We start from the raw sequence: 6,690 nt of genomic DNA on the forward strand, positions 1-6,690 counted from the left end.
AGGTTGTTCTTGACCCAAGAGCTATTTCATAAGCTGCATTTGACCCCATTTTGAGTGCACACACAGAGACAGGAGGACTCTGCACCTTGTTGGGCACACAAATAGCACCATCTGTCCCCCAATACAACCCAGGATGCACAGACTGACGACTTAATCCTAAAAGTAGAATTTGTGCCACCCTATAAATTTACCCAAGTAAATTGGAACTAGACCATATGAATAAATTGGCATATTAAAACCATATAAAATCATATTCAAGAAAACTAGGCCCAAGAATGTATTGACCAATCCTGACAGTAGAAAGCATGTAGTAGTCTCATTTGAACCCCATAAGGAGGCACAGATACCAAACACCGAGTTGCCAGTAGTTCCCCAAAACCTGATATCTGATCACGGAGAGTTTGCATGAAGGTACCCATGGGCAGAAAAGTATCTGTTGCCCTTGAAGCTGTAGTTTAGCGTGGTTCCTATTGTTGGTGTGGCCTACCCAGACTGCTATATCTGTACTTGTTCATCCATCTAGACCTAGGATCTGGCCATTGATACATTGATCTATTTGCCCATTTTCCCAGCTGGACCCAGTGCTGCCCTCTGTCTCTATGGCCTTCATGCTACACTTCATGAAGCCTTGTCTCAGAGTTCATCTTGTGAAGATTTGTGACAGGGGAACACTGGTTTTCTGTAGATGACACACTCTGAGGCTAGGCTTAACTGAATCTGCAATGGGACTCTGGCACTGTGTCTCAAGAAGACCCTAATGGGGTACGCTACCTAACTCCCACGATATCCCCTTTACATCCTTACTAGTCAGGTCTCTTTGGGACTTCTTGAGCTCTGCTATAGCCTCTTTAGCCCTTCGTAGCTATTTTGTAACCCACATAAGCCTAAGCATAGAGTTTTTCTGTGCAATACAAAAGTAATTGTTAGTGGCTAAGAGCTGAATGAAAGAGCTTGTGTTTGATGATCAAAAGATGTCAGGATGGCTTGGGAAGCTCAGCCAGAAAAAAACAACAACATAACTTATGGGTTGGTTGTTATTAAATGAATTCCAACATTGTTAAAAGACACCAATTTATCCATCTCTTTTCCTGACACATTACACTCTCGACACTACTTAAAATATTAACATTGGCCTCTGTCACACAACCATATTTCACAGAAGAAAGTACAGACAAAGCCCTTAAGAAACCCAAAGTTCAGTCATTTTCCCAGGGTTGGTCAATCTCTTAGAACAGCTTGGAGATGTGGTAGCACCCATGTCAACTGTACTTCTATTGCTTTTGGAAATGGTACACACCTGCTTGTCATCCTCTTGCCCACCAGAGTACAGAGTTTTCTATTGCTCCCACTTGCCAGTCTTCCCCCACCTCTGACACAAGTTGCGACTTATCAACCGTCTGTCATTGTAGATCAGGTTCCCCTGTTACAAATCTTCATACAGATGAACTCACACAGTAAGTGATTATCTGTCAGAGCCTCCTGGGTCCCCTGCAATGTTTCATCCCCCCCCCTTGTCAGACCCTTCTGGGTCTCTTGCAGGGTTTGACCCCTGCTGAGCCCTGCTGATGCATGTGGAAGCCTTTTGTTCCTAACAAAGGAGCAGTCTGGCCTGGTATGGACACACCTGGGCAACGGTCAATTCGTTCCTGCCTTTTGTCTTCTCGGCCTTTGTCTTTGAGATTTAGGCTGGTCTTCCTTGATTTCTCCCTTGTTAATTCAGGGCACATAGCCGGTCTTTTGTTACCAAAGTTTCAAGCCAGGGTTTCCAACTGTGCTTCCCAGATATTTTCTACCTGGTGAACTTGGGGTATATATTTGGTGAATAAAGCTACAGGAGCCCCTTTTTTTCCCCTCTTCTGGCTTGGCACGAATAACTGTGTGTGTGTGTGTGTGTGTGTGTGTGTGTGTGTGTGTGTGTGTTTCTATAATCCCGCAGGCTTTCGCCCAATTCTCGGTATTGTGTCAGTGTGGGCATCGACAATTATCCATGATTTGAATCATTAATTATTTTATGATCAACCCATGTGACTGAGAGTTTTTATTATTTATTTTTGTTGTTGAATAATATACCATAGTTAATATGTCTTAATACTTATTAACTTACTCCAATGTTTGAGTTGCTTCCAGTTTTCGTTCACTATGTAAAAAGCTTCTGTAAACATTTATGTTCAAGCACTTATGCAGACAATTGTTTTCTCCTGGTGAACATCTACAGTGAGTGTTACTGAGTGACAGGGTTGATGCATGATTAACTCTATAAAGCACGCCACCATTTTTCCAACTCATTAGCACCAGAAAAGGGGTCCTATCTACTCTATGTCTTTCTAGCATCAGTTGTTGTTGACAGATGTAAAATATCAGAAAATCTAAACAATATACAGTGATGTGGAAGTTCGGTTTAATCTTTGATTTTGCTGGAGAGATAGGGACAGCCTATGTTTACTCTTATAAGGTGTCTTTTAGACACAGTAACTGAAAGACCCCTGGAGCAGGGAGACCCTCACTCAAGTCTCGGGATGATGCGACCCCCCCAGGAACTCACGTGAGACCGTCCTTGCTGTAATAAACATGAGGTTTATTGATAGGAACCAGTGCACTGGGGTCGAGACTCATATCCCACGCAGGGGCAGTGGAGTTCGACCCCGAGAGGCTGGGAGAAAGGGTATTTAAAGGGAGAAACCACAACCTGAGGGGGCAGGGATGGCGTCATTGGAAAGTGTCGAGAATACTAATGAAAAATCACAAGGAGGAGCTTCCTGTTTCTCGAGATTGTTAAACTTTATGGTCCATCAGTTCCTGGGAGAAGCTTCCTGTTTCTCAAGATTATTCTCTACGTTTTAATCTAACTTTATGATCAATTAGTACAGGTAGAGGGCAGGGTCTGGAATTTGAGGTATTTGGGGCTTTTTAAAACTTCTGACTTCTTAGCTGCATTTTTTATTCTTTCATAACCAAAATACAGAAGACTCTCAACAAATACTTGTTGGACTGATACAAATTAAACACAGAAGATGCAGTTCATTTATGGAGTTAGTTTTAAATTATTCCCTGGCACTTCTAAGGTACTGTGCAAGTTACCAATGGGTAAGATTAAAGTCTCAGAAATGTAAGAGAACAGTGTATGCTCTCTTCTGCCTATCAAATATACTTCAGGCAAGTTGCCCAAAGCAATGAAGGTAGCAGAACACAGTAAGAATCCACATATCCTCCTCAATTGAATTCTCCTCATACACGCAAGGTAAATTTAAAACATTGATTTCTTGATGTCATTTTATTGAATTTGTGTTTTATTTGATTACATTTACCACAGGTCTCTCTTCCCCTTCAACAGAACAAACTTAGCTCCATGATGACAATCTAACCGTTCTTTAAAATGTATTTCCCTTCAGGAAAACATATTGCAGTTTCTAGATAGCTGATTGACAAGAGAATCTTAGTCATTTCAGAAGACATACAGATTGGGTAGCATCTTTTGTGGCTACATTATTATTAACTGATAATCAAGGAGAGGTTAACCAATACAGAGGCAAATTGCCTTTTTTAAAAAGTGCGATTTGAATTAGCTCTATATCCTGTTGTTACATTTAGCTGTGACTCAGATGAGCTGTGCGAGTACATCTAATTGATGGACCGGGACACTCCATAACCCAGACCAAAGCATCAGTGACATTTAAAAGACTTGTTGAGTCAAAGAGGTAGCACAGCACATTCTTCAGAAGGTCCTGGTTTCTAAACCTTCAGAGTCCAGGTAAAATTTGTGGGCAGCAAAATCCTATTTAGACAGAGAAATTCAGGAGCCAGGCATAATATGGTGCTTTGGATGTTAGAAACAGGAAACCTATGTCAACATCTGTCCATCTGGTCATCCTCATTAACCTTTTAATAAAACAAAAATAAAACAGAACATAAGTACCTTTTCCTGTTCTTATTTAGATAGGATAAAAAGGAAAACTATTGTCCTTTTTAGCTCCAGAGGCAAGTTTATATCATTATGCATTTCTAACACGGTAACAGAGTACATTAAATTAGCGGTGTGCTTGAAAGTTTGGACTCCTCTTCATATACTCTGTTTTTCATTGAATTACAGTGTGTGATGAGCTCAGGCCTCTTCAATCACTGGGTAGAATACATGAAAATCACTTTAGTTTGTAGCCAGTGTTTATTATTCATCCAAGATACTGCATTTTGGTAGTCTAATCACAGTTCTTGACAACGGTCTTGAAATTTAGAGACGAAAGTAATGTCTAAGAGTGGTATCCCTAGGCACAAAAATAGCAACAGAACAAGCTATTGTTGTGAGAGATGGATGGATGTGACCAAAAAGACTTTTATATTAATTGAAGGCTATGTCTTAAAATGTTTCTGTTTTTCTCATTTATGAGCGGTTTGGATGAGGAAAACAGGAAGTAAGGATTAATTCACTGGATTGGTACCTGGTTGACACTATGCCTAACAGTGTGTGTATAGCGCAGTGTGTGTCAGGAGCTGCGCCTGACACAATTCCCACTGGGGGTTATTAAGTGACTTCATTTAACCTTTACTGTGGTCCTACAAAGGTCACCACTAAATGCTGAAGGTGAAGCTCTGTGCTTTTAATAGTTATAGAATCACACAGGCCTACTTTGAGTCTTGCTGCGTGTCTCAAGAGGGATACTAACATTTGGACAATTAACAAGAATTTATGATTAAATATTTATGAAACCTCTCAAATTCACCAAGCAGGGTTGATATTTAGTTCTTCTGTGTTTTTCAAAATATTTTAACAGTTTTCAAATGTTTGTCCCATTTTGAGAAGTTCAGAATAGGTTGTTAAAATACACTTGAAAAAACATGTATTTGGCCTGAGTCAATGACCTTGAACTTACATATCCTTTTTTTCAGTGATACTTTAATATTTTTTCTTGAATATAAAATACTTGTATATAAGAGGCGTTATCCAAATGGGTACCAGGTACAAGCCCCGGCCCCTTGTCTTTAGTTTTCTGATGCTTGCTCTTTGATGGGTGTTGGTGAGTTCTTTCCGAAGACTGGTTTGTTCTACATCCCAATGCTTCATGCTGAGCTATGCTATTTTGGTTATTTACCCTATTTTGTGTGTTGCACGGAGCCATATTGGATTTGGGCCTAGCCGCTTTTTGAACTGCATGGTTCAAAGTGGCTAGGTGACTCTGGGCTTTTTTGCCACAGAGACTCACCCCTAAGATGACTGCCATAAGTCTTAAGATTGTTGGACAAAGCCTCTCCCATGAATTTACGGCACAGGAAGATAACATTCAAGGGATGCCTCAGCTCGAGCAGATACCAGTTATCTCCTCAGTCTACACCCGGTGTCTCCACCACCTGACCTCATCGCCTGACTTCTTTGCCTCCAGCTATCACTGCCTATACCCTCATCTCCCCCTCCTTCATGTTTCACAAAGGTCACTCCCCCTACCTGAAAGCCTTAAAAGCTGTAACGTTCATCCCAATAAATGAGACCTTGACAACAGAATCTTGCTTGGTCTCCTTCTTCTCTCGCCCCCCATTTAGGCCCAAGGGTAGCGCCCCTTCGGGACCCTGAATAACTGGGTCCCCGCTGGCGGGGACAGTGTGTATTCTGAGCCTTTTGTTTCAGAGCATTCTATTCATTTTTGTTTATTCTCAGAATGTTTACTTCCGACATTAGTCCCTTTGATCCTGACACCCCTCCAATATCTACTTTTGCATTTTCTGCTACCTCTCCTGCTTTCTGCAACCTTGCCACCTTAAATTTGATTTTCAGTCATAACAGAGATGCTGAAAATAAGAGGTCGTTTTTTCCTTCATCCCAATGGGGCTGAAGGTTTAAGACAATACTCTACACCATATAATTACTCCATAGACAGTCCCCCATACAGTGTACTCCTGAGTTTGAAGGAACTTTATTGTTACTCCAGGAACACACACAAAACAGCTGATCACCCAGTCTTGAACATGCTTACATTCTTGCAAATGATTAGGACAAGTCCAAGACTCAGTGGGAGGAACCAATCTCAGGAAGAGAGCCTACAGCATTACTTCCAGAAGTAACAGATCACTGTGATCCAAAACTCACATCTCCCCCATAGTGCGCATGGAGAACCTTGTAAGTTTTAGGAGTAAATAGGAAACAGGGATTCAAGGCAGGAGGACATATTTGGAAATAAATCACAGTTTGGAACTCTGGCTGGTTTTAATACTGGGAATTATATAAACTCAACAAATATTTGGTTATCAAATGGAAAAAAAATTTAAGTAAAGATAACATATGCTTCTGACAGAGAGGGAGCGTTCTTTTCTGCTCTTAACTGGAAGTTCTAGGCAACAGGGTTGAAGATCACAGTTAGGGAGCCATCTTTAACTTGGATCTAAAAGCATCAAATGAAAAGAAATGATGGAACTGCTGACTTTAAAAAGAGTTTTAGAAATGGCACGAAGTTAAAACAGATGCCAATGAATAGGAAATAAAATTCCATAGGTTGTGTAAGAATACAAGATAAATCCTGAGGAATCTCACTCTTCTTCTCATCTAAGCTCCCTATCCCGGCCTTATCACTTCTGTCTTTGTCTAAAGGCACAACACAATTATACAGCAAAGGAGAAGATTGATATGGCCTGCTATAGGGAAATACCTACAGGGAGGAGAGACTACATAGAACATTAAACCCTTCCATTTATATGTGTGCCTCACCC

The sequence above is a fragment of the Rattus norvegicus genome, chromosome 3 (assembly GCF_036323735.1).
Source record: "Rattus norvegicus strain BN/NHsdMcwi chromosome 3, GRCr8, whole genome shotgun sequence".
Lineage (NCBI taxonomy): Eukaryota > Metazoa > Chordata > Mammalia > Rodentia > Muridae > Rattus > Rattus norvegicus.